At 34.6% G+C, this 17,933-nt stretch overlaps 1 non-coding gene across 1 annotated transcript; it reads left to right on the top strand.

Annotated features, from left to right (window-relative positions):
- The first annotated feature begins 9,212 nt into the window (after positions 1 to 9,212).
- On the top strand, positions 9,213 to 9,319 carry LOC121225296 (small nucleolar RNA R71). The gene has a single exon (XR_005923169.1). It is a non-coding gene; the product is annotated as a small nucleolar RNA R71 (small nucleolar RNA).
- The last annotated feature ends 8,614 nt before the right edge of the window (positions 9,320 to 17,933 follow it).

Raw genomic sequence — 17,933 nt, 5'->3', positions numbered from 1 at the left:
TGGACTTAAACATAAACAACATGCAAAACCAGGCCATAAAACAATTATGTTCTAAATTAAAACTTTTCAATCACATGCATAATGTCCCTTACGTGAGCTATTGAAGCTCTAAACATGCATTAAAGGCAGGTTGGGACTAAACCGAGAACTTTGGAAAGTTTTAGGAAAACTTAGAAATTTTTTTCAAGAAACAGAGTCACACGCCCATGTGGGAACTGGGACACGCCCGTGTCCTCAGGCCATGTAACTCTCTGACTATGACATCAGCAAAACAAATTGATCTACATGGCCAAGCCACACGCCCGTGTGCTAGGCCGTGTCCTCCACACAATTGAGACACATGGCCATGTCTCTGCCCATGTAGCCAACTCTTAGGCTATTTTCCAAGCCCTCATGTTACCCATAATACCTTACAATCTTGCCCTATTATATATATTAATCATGGTCATGATGCATTCATCACACATGCATGTCACAACACCAATCATGCATGGCCAACATCATGCTCACATCATTTCATCACAAACATTATAACATAGCATAAATAGATAGATTTACAAACCATAATTAATATGATCCACACACCCTATGGCCATATACAATAAATCAAACTAAGCCATTACATTTTGCCAAATCATAGAACACATATCATAGAAACTAATTCCTATACATGCCACTCACTTGAAACTTCTCAACCTATGTATCAATATCCCAAGGTGATAGTTGGGTAGTGTAATGTTGCCTCCGACATTCTCCAACCTCGAGCTGACCTAACAACACTAAAAGAAATGGAAAGGAGGGAGTAAGCTTTATGCTTAGTAAGTCCATAAGAAAATAATAAGCAAATTATCAACATGATTCCATGGAAATATAATCATAATTACACTTTTGCTGATTTTCTGATCATGCTGTTTTCTCGAGTCATAGTTACTAATTTATTTATATCTAGAGTTAAGAAACTCCAAATTATTATCCGTTAATTTTCCGTGAACCTAGACTCATATATCTTTTTACCAAAAAAATTTCAAAATTTTTGGTCTAGCCAATAAGTACAGTTTATTCATTAAACTCTCCCCTATTTCGCTATTCTGTAGCTTCAACGTTTATCTACTAAAAATCAATTAGCTCATAGTACAAGACTTGGATAATGTTTCTGTCTCTTTCTCTTGAAAATAGACTCACTAAAGATTTCAGTAATATAAATTATACCTCATAATTGCTTTTTACAATATCTAGTAATTTTTCAAAGTTAAGACAGGGGAGTCTGGAATCACTCCGACCCTATCTCACAAGAATTTAAATTTATCATTATAAAAAATTATTTTTCTTACACCATTTCCCTTATGTGAAACTAGGCTCAATAAGCTTTAGTTTCATATATTATTCAACCTCTAATTAAATTTTCACAATTTTTGGTGGATTTTCAAAGTTGGTTTACTGTTGCTATCCAAAACTGCTTTAATGTAAAATAATGGTATTAAGGTTATATCACCTTTACAACCATTTCAATTATCATGGTAAAAATGCTTATTATGCATCATAGACATAATACCATAATCATAAAGTCATTATGCAATAATCTCATAGGCATGATTTACTATCACATATGCATTCTTGCCATAACCCATCATACTTTCATCAAATCATATAAACTTAGCGTTCATATCTATTGGCACATGCTCACACAAATACATACATGTGCCCTCTTGCGCACACATGGTTTACTTGGATTACTTTCAGAATTCATAATACGTTACCTGTTGAACACTTGGAATATGATTCGGACACACAGAAGAAATGCATTGAAGTGCCTAAATGTAGCATTGGTTACTTCATAGAATATGTACCAAAGTGCTTCATAATACAGAATTACATGCCGCTCTCAACGGGGGCTACTTAAAGAGATAAAGAGTATTTGAACACAATTCAGGATACCCAACACCCGGACCCTAGCATGTATCACATATCAAATGAGCTCATAAAACACATAGCTATCCTAGTGACGTGTCACTTGTAGCCTTAGCTATTCCTAAGGTTCAAATGGGATTTCAGACTTCCAAAACTTTACCGGACGTACTCCAATTGTGGCTTCATTCACATAGAAAATATCTCATAATCACATGGCATTGCAACATTTTCATCTTAACCGCAAAACATAAAGAACATGTTATATCATCAAAATAATCACATAAGCATTTTAATCATACAATTACCAACACAACATATTATAATGTCACATTATTTACATAATATCAAATTATTCACATATATATACTTAAAACTCGTGTAATATCGAAGCATTAATATTTAAATTCAATATTGCATTATTAAAATCACATGAACTTACCTCGAATACGAAAATGACCATTTTTACCACTTTAGCCATTAACCTTGTATTTTCCAAATTTAAGCCTGAATCTCGATCTTCTTGATCTAACATTACAAATATAGCTCTTTTACTACTCACATTATTTAAATGGGTCCATAAATCATACTTTTACAAATTTTCATTTTGACCCCTAAAATTTCACATAATTGCACTTTTGCCCCAAGGCTCGTAAAATGATTTTTATTCAATTTCCTCACTCTATAAGCCTATCTAAACCATTTTAATAACTATATCAAACTTCAATTCTCATCACAATACCTTTTTATACCATTTTGACAACTTATGCAAAACGGTCCTTTCGGGCATTTTCAAAATCGCTTAGTAAAAGTTATTTATCTAACACCCAACACTCATTTTCTACCATTAGACATCAAAATGCATGCATATCACACATGGTCAATTTTTAAACATGAACCGTAGCTCAAATTAGTGGTAGAAATAAGTAGATCATGTTACCGGGACTTCAAAAATGCATAGAACATTAAAAACGGGGCTCGGGCTTACAAATGAGGTTGGAAGCTTGAACCAAACCCTAGCCATGGATTCCATGGGGGTTTCAGTTGGTACATGGAGAAGATGACCAAATTTTTTCTATTTTGGCTTTTTAATTCTTTTAATTATTAGTTTACCAAAATGCCCTTAACTTAAAAATACTTTATTTCACCCAATTCATGTCTATTTTTGTCGTCTAATTACCATTTAAGGACCTTTAATTTAAAAAATCATAACAATTTGACACTTCTAACATGTGGAACCTTAACTTTTTCACTTTTTACAATTTAGTCCTTTTGACTAAATTGAGTGCCCAAACGTCAAAATTTTCAAACGAAATTTTCATGAAATCATCTTGTGAAATCATAGACCATAAAAATATAATAAAAATGAACTTTTCCTCATCGAATATGTAGTCCCAAAACCACTGTTCCGACTAGGCCCAAAATCGGGATGTTACATACTTTGTTAATTTTTTGTGTTTTATAGTGAAATCAAAGCTAGCTCAAATTGGGGAATCGTCAGAGACTTCATCACACTATCCAACTATGATTTTGGTACTTTTGAACTTAAGTATTTTGTGTATAGGGCATGTATAGGGACTTTGGTCATGTTGGTATTTATGTTGTTAATGAATTTAGTCATTTGAAATGGCTTGTAAACATTAAGAGTTTGGTTTTATATATAGCCATGAGAGTTGGCTTAATTTAGTTGGTTTGATTATGTATATACATGTGCATATGGCTTGTGTTGTGAATTTGTTGATAGATGTATGATGCTTGTTGATTATAGGTATTGTGGATGTTAATTGGTTGATATTTGAGAATTAGTGTGCTTATTTGTTTAGGCCAAATGATGCATAATTGTAAAATGCCATTTAGGTGATTTGTGATTATGAGTTAGCATGAATGAAATGGTCAAATTTGATGTTTGTGTGTATTATGGTTAATGGTATGAGGTTATCATGAATTGAGCTTGATTGAAGTTGATTTAAATGCCTAGTTATGCCATGTTTTGTGCCAATTGGGTTGGTTTAGGTTTGTACAAATTTGGGTGGCAAGATGGCTAGGTAAATAGCCTATTTTTGTCCACACGAGCGGACACACAGGCATGTGTCTCAGTCGTGTGTGACACACGGTCAGGTTACACGTCATGTGTCTCCTAGTGTTGAATTAAAAATCAAGTCAGTATGCTCCACACGGCTTAGCACACGGTCGTGTGACTTGGCCGTGTGGCATAAGTCAGTATACCCTACAGGTTTGGTTCGGCGTAGCACATAGCTTGGCACACTGGCGTGTGAGGCTAATTTTTAGGGCACACAAGCTAGCCACACGGGTGTCTGTATTGGCTGTGTGACCCAAGTCAGAGAATTACACAAGGTGGGACACAGGCTAGGACAGGGCCATGTGATCCAATTTCGAATGTCCACACGACCTATGACATAGGCATGTCTTTGGCAGTGTGGGATACACGGTTGGGCCACACGGTCATATGTCCCCTGTATTTTGTAAAAATTTTCTAGGTTTTGTAAAAATTTCATGAGTTATCGGTTTAGTCCCAAGCCACTCTTAAAGCATGTTTTGGGCCTCGTAGGCTCGTATTAGGCACAATATGGTTTATGTTGAATGATAATTACATGAAATTGGAATATGTATGTGAAATGTATGTATGTTTGTTTGTGTTATAAGTCTGGTAATGCTCTGTAACCCTATTCTAGCGTTAAATACGGGTGAGAGTGTTACAGAACAACTGAATGCTGTCCACTGGTGGTGCGGGTGTGGGATTTTCTTCTTCTTGTTCTTCATAATCAATTGCAATACTAACTGATTTCATTTTTTTTGTTTCTTCCTCTGGTTCTTCGGTTTCTTTCTCGGTAATGGCAGGGTCCGTCTTAGCTAGATGGCCTTTACCAACCTTTTTTGCTACAACTACCTACAATTCCTTCAAAAATTCAGGAAATGCATGCATTGGCTTGGTGAAATTCTTTTAAAGGAACCTTTTCAAAGCAACGTCCCTCCTCTCCACATAGGCCCACTAAAGAGTCAATTTGTCCTGCACATTTGCCAACTCTACAGCAAGCTAAAGCTGCTGACTCTCGAAAAGATTATTCTATTTCTACAAATCCTCTAATGAACTAAGCACTTACTGCTCAAATAAACTATTAGTCTCGGAGGTTGTTGCAGTGGCAAATGTTGGCATAGAAGATGTTGAAGCTGAGCCAGGAGGTTGTTGTCATGGAAAATCCTCCCTAGAAATATTTACAACAATCAATCTTGTAATGGCCCCTCTATTTGGGACAACATCCTCATTGGTTTGGACTGACGCATTAATATGCTGGCAGAGCACGGTGATTAAAGAAGGAAAGTTCAGACTCTTGACATCTTTTTGTGCACATCAGTGTACTTTGTTGAATATAATCTTACCCACATTAATTTTCCTACCCTGCATGATGGAATGGACCAGCAAAATTTGATCCATAAAAACTATTGAATTATGGGTAGAAGGGAGTATGCGTGACTTAAGGAAGTGATATCAAACCCTGCACTTGGGCTTCAAAGATGTCATTTCCACGGTGTAACAATCTTGCCTCAACGTCATCCATTCAGTTCCCACCATATAGGTCTTGAAGAACCTAAGTCAACCCATCAACAATGATGGTTGCAAGAAACTCGGTATGCTCATCTTAGATATCAAAAAGACCATACTAAGCATTAATAGTGTCTTCATCAAATAAAAACGAGATTCCTCGAACATATATAAAAGCAGTATTTGGGGAGGTAAGGTGAGCATAAAACTCTCGAACAATTTTGGTCAAAACATCCTCCAGATGTAAAAAAAAATTTCCATCCATGTTGCTCGAAGACAGAATAAATGAAAGCTTCGTATCCCATGAAAGACTCATCTTTAAAAAAAACATTTTTCCAAGGGAAAAGTCATTTGGGGATGTTGTTCTAGTACCGCTCTTTTGCCGCAGTGTTAAAGAAAGTGCGGGGTGGCATAACAAATGGTTGAGGAATAGATCAACTAGCCATTGGAGAAAGTTAAGGCAAATGTATATGTAGAAGAGAAAGGAGAAAACTTACAGTTTTTAAAGAAGCTCAACTAAGTGGGGAGAGAAAGAAAATTTAGGGTGACTGTAAAAAGAATTGAAGTGATTAGGGTAAAATAAAATGATAGCAATGTAAGGAGTAAATGGGGTATGACGTGGGTGATGGGAGGGCGGAAATTATGGCTTGACTTTGGTGTAATGGAGTTTGGAGTAAAAGTGAAAAAGTGAAAGGCCCAAATATTTGGAAAACAAACTCTAATGGGCCAACGGCTAACATATGGCGTGACCGCACACTATTGTCGTTATGAAAACAAAAATACCTGCAATACAAGGAAATAAAATTTGTTAAAAAATAAATAAAATAACTAAAATAAATTTAAAATCAACAAAAAGAAAACAACAAGAAATTATAGAAATGTTGAAGTTAAACGTCTCAGAGACTAATGGACTGTTTTTCTCGAGTTACATGAGCACCCTAGTAGTGCTTTAGGCGTTGTCCATTAACTTTAAATGTGACCTTCTTTTCCATATATTTTACATCAATAGGTCCATGAGGGTATACTTGAGTTACTTCGAAGGGACCTAACCAACGAGATTATAGTTTGCCAAGGAACAATTTGAGCCTAAAGTTGAACAACAACACCGATTGTCCTAGTTCAAATTGCCTTGGCATAATCATTTTATGATGCCAGCACTTGGTTTTCTCCTTGTACAGTTTAGCATTCTCATACACTTGTGCCTGAAATTCCTCCATTTCATTTAGTTCTAACAACCTTTTATGGCCAGCAGTGATCAAATCCATATTCTATTTTTTAATAGCCCAAAATGTTTTATGTTCTAGCTCAATAGGTATGAGACATGGCTTCTCATAAACCAGCTTAAAAGGTGACATCCCTAACAGTGTTTTGAATGACATACAATAAGCCTACAAGCTTCATCTAGCTTAGAGGACCAATCCTTTCGAATTGGATTCACCATTTTTTCCAGAATTTGTTTAATTTCTCTATTAGAGATCTCTGCTTGTCCATTTGTTTGGGGATGATATATCATGGCAATCTTATGCTTCACCCCATACCTTTGCAAAGCATTAGAAACTAATTTGCAATCAAAATGAGAACCTTCATTACTAATAATGGATCAAGGTGTACCAAATCTTGTGAAAATGTTCTTGTTTAAGAACTTCATCACTGACTTTGAATCATTAGAAGGGAGGGCAACAGCTTTGACCCATTTAAAGACGTAGTCCACTGCCAAGAGTATGTACAGATTGCCTAATGATGGTGGAAATGGACCCATAAAGCCTATTCCCCAGACATCAAACAACTCAATCTCCAAAATGTTATGCAGCGGCATTTCATGTCTCTTAGATAGATTTCCTATCCTCTGAAAATGGTCACATGACTTATAAAATTAATGGGCATCCTTGAACAAACTCAGCTAATAAAACCTAGATTAACGTACCTGGGAGTAATTCTCATTCCTCCAAAGTGTCCTCTGTAAGGCATTGAGTGACAATGTTGCAAAATGTTATGTATTTCATCATCATGGACACACTTTCTAATTATCTTATCAGCATAATGCTTGAATAGGAAAGGTTCATCCTAATAATAATTCTTGGCATCACGAAGAAACTTCCATCTTCTTTGGCTATTGAGATCAGATAGAATCAAACCACTTACTAAGAAGTTCACTATATCAGCATACCAAGGTAATGCCATGGAAACCAACAGTTGCTCATGTAGAAAATCTTCTTTAATAAGTTAAATTTTGCTATCTTCATTTCTAGCTTCTAATCTTGACAGGTCAACCACTTAATTTTCAATCCCTTTTCTATCTCAAATTTCTAAATCAACCTCCTACAGCAGAAGTATCCACTGAATTATTCTTGGCTTGACATCTTTCTTGGTCACAAAATAATTAATAACAGAGTGGTCTGTGTAGACCATGACTTTGGTGCCAACTAAATAAGATTGAAATTTATCGAATGTGAACACCAAAGCCAATAACTCCTTTTCCTTAGTGATGTAGTTTAGTTGCGCATCTATCAGGGTCCTTCTCACATAATAGACTACATGAAATACCTTGTCGTTTAGCTTACACTACTCCCATGGCATAATCGTTGGTGTCAAACATGAGTTCGAAGGGTAGTGTCCATTCTGACACTATTACAATCAGTGTCGCTACCAATCTTTTGTTTAATTCCTCAAAAGTAATCAAACAAGGTTCATCATAATTGAAAGGTCTATTTTGCTCCAACAAGGTGCATAAAGGTTTAGATAACTTCGAGAAATCCTTCATGAATCTTGTACAAAATCCCGCATTGCCTAGAAAACATCTAATACCCTTGACTTTGGTCGGAGGTGGAAATTTTTATATTAACTCAATTTTTGCTTTGCCAACTTCAATCCATTACCATGATATCTTATGCTCTAGCACAATACCTTTATGAACCATGAAGTGGCATTTCCCAATTCAAAACAAGATTTGTTTCTTCATAGTGGCAGAAAACCAATTCCATATTTGCCAAACAACCCTCAAAATTATTCCCAATGACAGAGAAATCATCCATGAAGACTTCAAGGAAATTTTCCACCATATTAGAGAATATTCCCATCATACAACACTGGTTGTCGGGACATTACATAACCCGAATGGCATTCGTTGAAATGAAAAATTACCATATAAACAAGTGATAGTTGTCTTCTATTGGTTGGTAGGATCTATAGCAATCTGATTATACCATGATAACCATCCAAGAAATAGTAGAAGGCTTTCCTAGCTAATCTATCCAACATTTGGTCAATAAATGGTAAGGGGAAATGATATTTTCGAGTTGCCTTATTGAGCTTGCGATAATCCATGCATACTCTCCATCCTATGAAAGTACAAGTTGGAATAAACTCATTATTATCATTGTTGATTACTTGACACCTCCTTTCTTAGGTACACATGGTCTTCGCCACAATAAACACACAATAGTTCGACTAATTTTATCTCCTGAACTACAGTTGGCTCTTTATTGTTTTGATCATATTAGTTAAAGGTGATACCTGGGTAGTCAATGAAGTGATTGTATCAAGTTCCACGATGCCAATAGTTCTCCTGCCAATCCTAACTCATGTGGTAGGATATTGATAATCATTGTTGGCAATCTGTTTAGAAATCTCATAACCTTCATTATAAGATTTATCCAACAAGGTACCATTGGTAGAAGCATCAACTACCATCCTTGTATTTTTATTCAACCCATTATAAAACATCTCCATCTAAGTCCAATGCTGAAACCCATACATCAGACATTTTCGCAATAATTCTTTAAATCTTTCCCAAGCTTCGTACAGTGTTTCATCCTTTTATTTTTGAAAAGACGTGATGTCATTTCTAAGCTTGGCATTCACATTTGGTGAATTATACCATAACGAAAACCTCTGACAAAGGTCATTCCATGATGCCACTGTCCCTGACGGCAAAGCATTTAGCCACACTCTTGCTCAATCTCTCAGGGAATATAGAAACAATTTAAGCTGCAAGGCGTCTTTAGGAACACCTTATTGTCTAGATGAGTCATAAACTTCTAGAAAAAGTCTTAAGTGCAGTATTGGATCCTCATTTGGTGACCCACTGAACTGTCCAATAGCTTGCAGCATTTGAAACATAACTGGTTTCAATTCAAATTCTTGAACTTGTATGTGTGGCCTGACTATCCCTGAATTCAAATCATCCAAAACTGGAACAACATGCTTTTGAATTGGCCTGTCTTGGTCATCTATCACACGATGAATAGGAAGATCAATATCTTGACCATTTGGATTTAATAGATCATTCAAACTAGGGATCATTCTCGTCCTTAGCCATGTTATGTACTTCTCTTCTCCTTCTTCACAAAGTTCTCTCGATCTCTTAGTCAAAAGGATACTCTAGCAAGAATGGCTCTATTCATTCACTAACAACAAACCTATAGAATAAGTTAAATAAGTTAAATAAAAATAATGGAATTAGTAAAATAAAAAAACTAAATTTCACCAAATTGCTGATCCCGGACAATGGCGCCAAAATCTTGTCGCATGTTAATATGATATGGGAATTCTTCAAGTATACACGTTGGATCAAGTAATAAAGCGATAAGTGAGATTGTCTCCGCAAGGATCAAATATGTATAAAATGGTTAGGTTATTATAGTAAAGTGAGATTAATGATAAGCAAAAACAGTAATAATAATGCAATGGAAATTAGGGGAATAATGTTGTATAAAATATGCAAAACAAACAAGTAAACAATTAGAGATGTAAAAATAGAGATGCTATGGAAAAGGTTAAAAAATCTACGATGTTGACTTGAAAGATTGTGATTACTGAGAATCTACCATTGTTAACCAAATATGCCTCAGAAAAATCAATCTTATTCTACTGCTCGAAAGAGATATAAAATGGTCTGCTTCTTTCAAGAGCAAGACCTCAAGTTACCTTACCTAAAGTAATTTTTGTATATAAGCCTTTAGCATAGTATCCAACAATGTTTTGTTTTCTTTCGGTATGGAATGTTGCTCTTTGTTTAGAGACTTCTACAAGTATTCAATCAAATACTTACTCATATCATTCAATTTCGATCTAACTAACCTAAACTTGTCAATATTAGATTAATTTCATAAACATGCTACTTAGTCATCTATTTCTAGATATTATACGTATGCAATTCATAAATACCATCGAATGAAACAGAAAATTAAAACTAATCTAGGCTTTATTCATTAAAGGAAACAAAGGTTTCATCAAGCAATCCCAAGCTTATGAGATTAACTCATGGGCTGGCAAATAACATTCAAATTCAGAATAGAATTCAACAACATTCTTCTCAATTCAATTCACAAAGTAGTAAATAAAAAAGTAAATCAAGAACTTCAAGAAAATGGCTTTTATGACACCTCAAACCCAATCAGGATGGACTAGCCCGAATTAAAAGCATTACATCAGCCACCTAAATGACTTTTCAGCTAACGACCACCCACGGTACACCCTGACCTTATTACACCTAAGTCTTATCTGGATATTAATTATTTATTAACGCAGAAGCAATGTAATAGCCCATTTTTGGGTCAAATTAGACCAGTGGTTTCGGGACCACAAATCCGAGTAGTAGAAATATTTATTTTTATTAATTCTTTAAGGTCTATAGTATGATTAAATGATTGTGTGAAAATTTCGTTAAGAAATTTTATCGATAGAGTGTCCAATTTGACTAATAGGACTAAATTGCAATAGGTGCAAAATATGTGTTCTAGAAGCTAGAGGTGTCTAATTGCTATGAAATTTTAAATTGGAGGTCCTTAAATGGTAATTAGACCGTTAGATTTTAAATTGGACAAAAATGGACATGGTTAGGTAAAATTTCAAAGTTTGGCATTAAGGGCATTTTGGTTATTTGGTTAATAAAGACAAAATAAAACAAATAAAAGATGTCATCTTCTCAATTTCATCCTCCTTGTGCTTAAAATTGAAGAGTCTCTATAGCAAGGGTTTTGGCCAAGCTTCCAAGCTCGATTGTAAGTCCGTCTTTGTATCGTTTTTAATGATTTTTATGTTTTTGAAGTTGTCTCAACCTATTCCAATGACTAATTTGAAAGAAAATCAAAGTCTTAAATTTTACCCATGTTTAACATTTGTGTATTTTGATGTTTGATGGTAGAAAATGCATGTTTGGTTTTACCAAGTGATTTTTGATGAAAATGTCAAAGAGGGACCTATTTGTAAAAGTTATAAAATATGGGTAAAAATGTGAATAAATGAAAAATGTGGGCTGATATAAGTACTAATAATATCCGGCTAGGCTTGGGTAATGAAGAAATCGAATGAAAATCATTTTACAAGCCTAGGGACTAAAATGTAAAAAGTTGAAAAGTTAGGGGAAAAAATGTATTTTTTCGTAAGGTTTTTTGGGATTAAATTGAATAATGTGATAATTGAATGAGTTAAATTTGATATTATAGATCAAGAAAGAAGATTTTCTAACCTAAACTGGGGAAAGAACAAAGTTGTGGACCAAATCGAACTATTACCTATTTTGTACCGAGGTAAGTTCGTATATTAAAAATAAGCTTTAATATAATTTATTTTATTGCTTTAATATTTCATTAATTGTATGTTTGATAAATGTGGATGAGCTTAATCCTATAAATAGGTCCGAAGACGAATCGACAAGCAGGAAATCCTATTTGAACCTTAGGAATAGGGTAGGATACAAGTGACATGTCATTAGAGTCATTATGTGTTATGTGATTATGTGAATCGGGTGCTGGTCTTGTACATCCTATCGGTGGCTGAGTATACTGGCATATGTTTTGGATACTTGACAGCTTGTGTGAGCAGCACCACGTAGCTACGTCTTAACTAACAGCTTGTGTGAGTAGGCCCGTTGATAGCTCGAGAGTGAGCAACTAAGTGATATGAGATTTGAGGTAGCTTTGGCTACTTATGTGGCACTTAGTGTGCAAATTTCCTAAGTACCTAACATTATTATTCCGAGTGGTTCACGGGTATGTCAAAGATGAGATTATGTGTAAATTCCTTTCGAGATGGTACAGGTATGTACTTTAAGCTCATATCTATTAAATGCTTGAAATGATGAATATGAGGTAAGTTTTGTGATGGAGTGAGTTATGATTATGAGACCATGGTAAATGTACATTTAATTATGTTATAATATTTAAATGTTATATGCATGGTAAGATTGCTTATTTCTTGCATACGAGTTTACTAAGCTATATAGCTTACTCTGTTTATTTTCCATGTTTTTATAGTGTTGCCAAGCTAGCTCAGATTGGAGATCATCGGAGACTCGAATCACACTATCAAACTTTCATTTTTGGGTATTGATTATCTTAGTATTTTAAAAGTATGGCATGTATAGGGACTTGGTCATTTTGTTATATGTGTCATTGTGTTTTGGCCAAAAATATTGGCTTGTAATTGTCAAAGGTTGATGTGGTATTCGGCCATGTAACTTGGCTCATTTTGATTGGAATGGTTGTAAGCAAATCTATATATATTATGTATGCATGCATGTACAATCATCCTTGTGTGATGTGGTCTATGAACACTTGGTGAAAGATGGAATTGTGATTTAAGGCATGAATTTGAAATGTTTGGTAATATGACCTATGGATGAAATGATAAAATTTGTGTACAATTAAGTATCTTGAAAGTAGTCAATTATGGTTTGATAAATGTTGTGTGTATGATAGATGTTGATATTGTATTGGCATGTGTTGGTCATAAATGTGGATGTTTTGGTTGCCTAAGTATAGTATGTTTTGTGCCTTTGAATTAGTGTAGGTGTATGTGTGAATAAGGGGTGGCAAATGGCTTGGCAAATAGCCTTTATTTTGTCCACACGGGTAGACACACAGACGTGTATCTAGGCCGTGTGTGACACATGGTCTGCCTCATGGGCGTGTGTTCTAGCCATGTGTCCCCAACACCTTAATTTTGAGAAACAGGATGCTCAAAATTGGGCACAAGGGCAGAGACACGGACGTATGTCTCAGCCGCGTGGATGACAGGGCCTCAGGCACAGGCATGTGAAGTCTGCACTTATTTTGTGAAAATTTAATTATCCACACGGCCTAGCACACGGGCGTGTGACTTGGCCATGTGACATCAATTTATTCATGCATTAAAAAATAGAGAGTTACACGGGTTAGCGACACGGTGTGTGTGACCACACGGCATGCCCACACGGGCGTGTGACCCCTGTGTAGGGCAAAAATTTTCTAAGTTTTGTAAAAATTTCTAAAGTTCTCGGTTTAGTCCCAAACCACTTCAATGCATGTTTTAGGCCTCTTAAGCTCATGCTAGGGACTTTATGGTTGAATGTGAATGATTTTAATTTGGACGCAAATTTATGGCTCGGTATTGTATGATTGTTTGTGTGGTATGCCTGGTAATGCCTCGTACCCTGTTCCAGCGTCGAATACGGGTAAGAGGTGTTACAAGAAAACTATGAGCCAATTTTAAACTTTTTCTGGGTAATTTAACCTAAGAGCATTTTCATCATTTTACCACCTATGGTAAAACTAACTTGATTTTAGATCTAAATGTTTACCAACCTTCTTTTAGTAAAAATTATGCAACCCTAAAAATTTCAGCTTAAATTGAGTTTGTTTGTTATGTCTAATTCAAGTTTTACTATTAGGGACTACATTGTAACAAATACAAACTATCAGGATCTACTTTGAGTTACAAATTAAGTGTGTTTCTATCAAATTTTACCCATTACAAGACTAATCCTAAAATTTTACCAAGTTTCCATATCATCCAGGGCTTTAATTAGACTAACCAATTTTCAGGACTAAACTGTAACATAACCAAATTAGAATACCAATTTAAAAAGACAAAAATTCAAACCCCAAAAACCCACACGGCCGTATCCCCGAGACCGTATGTCATCAAATGCCTAAGTTCATGTCGGGAAAAACTTTCAAGCAAATCGCACACGCTCGTGTGTGATAGCTCCAGTTTCCACACGCACATGTGCAACCCCTCACACGCTTGTGTGGACAAGCACACGCCCGTGTGAAAGCCACTACACCTACTTTTGCGAAAAACTCATTTTAAAACCCAATTTTGCATATTTAAATGGCCAAGTTAACCCAATTTAACTACGACTAACATATATATACATACAACTTCAATTGAATTTATTGACATCAATTAATTCTCAATTAAATAGAATTATGCAATTAATTTCATGCACATCAAACACCGAATAACTCAAACAAGTGGAGTACCTTAGTCTCTAGTAAACCACTCCATGGAAACTTCATTTAAACAATCATTAGTATAAATTTCATGCTTCACACACCGTGTTATCAATCACCGTGTTATCAAGCAACAATTCACAGCAAATAATTCAATAATAAACCCAAACATGCCTCAAAATTATTATAAAACCATCCAAAATAAATGTCCAAAGTCCATTTACAACCAAAACCAACTAATTCCTGGGAGTTCCACAATGCCTACTTACAGTCTCTAAAACATGTAATAAAGTCTTTACCAAGCCTAAATTTCTTAGAACTCTTTTACTCGGCTCCTCAACTCCTCAATCCCTACGATTATCTGCACGAATGTAAGGGTTTTTGAGCTTTAAAAAGCTCAGTGAATGTTAATAAAAACAAATAAATTAACATCCAATGCATGCTTAATTCACAACCAATATTTCACCAATTGTCAGCAAAAATAATTAAACATGTCAATTTAATTTTCATAAGCATTTTCAGCTCCAAAAATCAATTATTCATCGCTTTCAATTATCAATTGATATAACAACAATCACACATAAATATATTGGCATTCATTTCTCATGGCTTAATCGAGTGATCATACATCGGATAAATGGATCTCCAAACTCCCAAAAATATCAAATGAAGTCCACCGAGTTGAGCAGGATGAAGCACATGCTCCCTTCTAGCGCTTCAAATAACCCATTGAGCGGAGAATCATACTCAACACTCCCTTATCTACGCCAAACAAATCAGTCCACCTAGAGCCATATGCTCACAATGTCATAAATAAAGGTGAGTACCCACAAATCTTATAGCATGCCAACTATATCCAATGGATCCACCATGCATGTTGCCAATATATTCATTCAAACATAGCATATAAATCAGTCATTATTATGCTTAATTTAATGTGACAACATGTTTATATGTAACATGTAGCATAGCATTTAACATCCAATTAAATCAAGCAATTCATTCTTCAATTTCTCATATTCAGTTACCAATTGTAATACCAACATAACATGATCAAAAATTTTAGTACACATGCTTAAAATCACCTTTAAAAATAATTTAATTAAATAGCACAACACTACCCAAAAACTCACCTACCATTTTTAATACAAATTCAATTTTTGCACATTTAATACCAATCTTGCAAAATCAACCATTTATCCATAATTAATTAATTTTAATCATTAATTAAGGTACTAATTAAACATAATTGATGGTCAATTTACCAAATCGCCTTTAGAAACACTCACCACACAATTTTATTCTATCACAACAAGTGATCAACTAGGCAATTTCGAGCTTCAATTCCGATTATCTCGATCCTCTTCAAGATTCGGAGCTTCAATAGAGCTAAAGTAGACATTACCACCTTCCCAAAGCTATATTAAACACAATTTTTAATTAACTATGCTAATCAAAATTCACTCACAAAGATACCTTACCGAATTTGTAATATCCAGTCTAAAACTCGATTTCTCAAAAAATCGATCTCCCCAGCCCTCCTAATCACTTCCAAACATCAATACTAAACCAAATACACATAAACTAAGCATTAATTTCACATTTAAATCAATTTCAAAAAATCCAGAAAATTAATTCAAGAAGATGATGAAATTCGAATTTCTTCAAATTACCTCATAATTCATGTTTAATCTTGACAAATAAAACCAAAAACCTTTTAATAGATCCATTTTGAGTTGGAACATCCATTGATTTGTGGATTTCCTCTCAAAATTCAAGATCAACCATTAAAACACCTTAAACTTTTGAATAAGTTGACATTGATAAGAAAATCATTTAATTAACTCTCAAATCATGTAAAGCTATTTCTAATCTTCATAAAAACAAGTTTAGGATACCTTTGATTCACTCTAAATTTGTTGATTGAAAATCTTGATTTAAGAAGCTTGAGAAATTTCAGAATATTTTTGGCTACTTTTGAGAATAAGTGTGGCTGAATTAAGAGAATATTTTGAGGAGGAAAATGGTGGATCTATTCTCTGATGATAGATCTTTAAAACCATGGAAAGAGAACAAAATTTATAGCTCTCTAATCTGATTAAATGATATGAAAAGTAGGCTAGATGCATTGTTTTTAAAACTGAAACAACCCGCCAGAATTTAAAAATTGGAAACTTTGCCTAATGGTCGCTCCCACATTTCCCTTGTTTTACCGTTTAATCATTTCCCTCCAAAATTTTGAATTTTAAGGTTTATTTGCCAAATAAATACTCCAAAATTTCCCTTATTTTACAGTTAAAACTAATTTAATTAATACTTAAATTTAACTCAAATTAACCCCCAATAAAAATCATTTTAAAATTCTTTTTCGATCCAAATTAATTGTTTTCACTAATAATTATTTTATTACTTTGAAATTAATTTTCCAAAAATATTCTTATTTTTTGGGATTATTTTTTAATAAATTTTAGATGAAATTAATCTCCTAAATTATATTAAAAATTATTAGAAACCCCATAAATTCCCAGTTTCACACTCGGAACTCGAAAAGTATACCTGAAATTACTAGACCCGATTTAGAGATATTACAACATTCACCTATCCAGCCCCACAGCTTCGATGTCACAATCTAATAGTAGCCAAGAGGAACTATGTCCTTCTCCCCTACGATTCTGCCTTATTCTCAACCGTTATCCTCTACTCCCGTCCAAGGGTCTTTTTTTCAATTGTCTCCTCAATCGTCCCCCACTTTTTCTTTTTCATATTGGGCTTTATATCTCTTCCTTTAGAGTTGGCCCACTATCCCATGATCCCATGATCTTTTTCCTCTTTTATAGGTTGATTTTTTTGGTATACGTACAACAGGGCTAATAACGGTTCAGTGTTGATTGGGTTGCTTCCTAGCATTTCCACAGCATTCATGTTGGCAAACTGTCAATCTTTTGCCACGACAAACCTTCAATCCTTTACTTCTTTTCCTCATTCTACACCTAACACTTAACAAACAAATCATTCCCGCAAACAATTAGAAGTAACATGCAATAACATTTAAGCACAGTCCAAACTTTTTAATGCAATTTCCTAAAAAATGCTAATATAATATCCTAAATGCAACTAAATTCACTTCAATATAGACAATTAACCAAGTCTAAAAGCGTGAAATATAACTCTTTTCAAGAATTATCACAGCTCCAAACATAAGTTATTGCTTGTCCTCAAGCAAGATAAGCATGAATGAATGAATGTACGAA

This window comes from Gossypium hirsutum, chromosome A03, assembly GCF_007990345.1.
Source record: "Gossypium hirsutum isolate 1008001.06 chromosome A03, Gossypium_hirsutum_v2.1, whole genome shotgun sequence".
NCBI lineage: Eukaryota > Viridiplantae > Streptophyta > Magnoliopsida > Malvales > Malvaceae > Gossypium > Gossypium hirsutum.
This window is presented reverse-complemented; position numbering and strand designations above follow the sequence as displayed.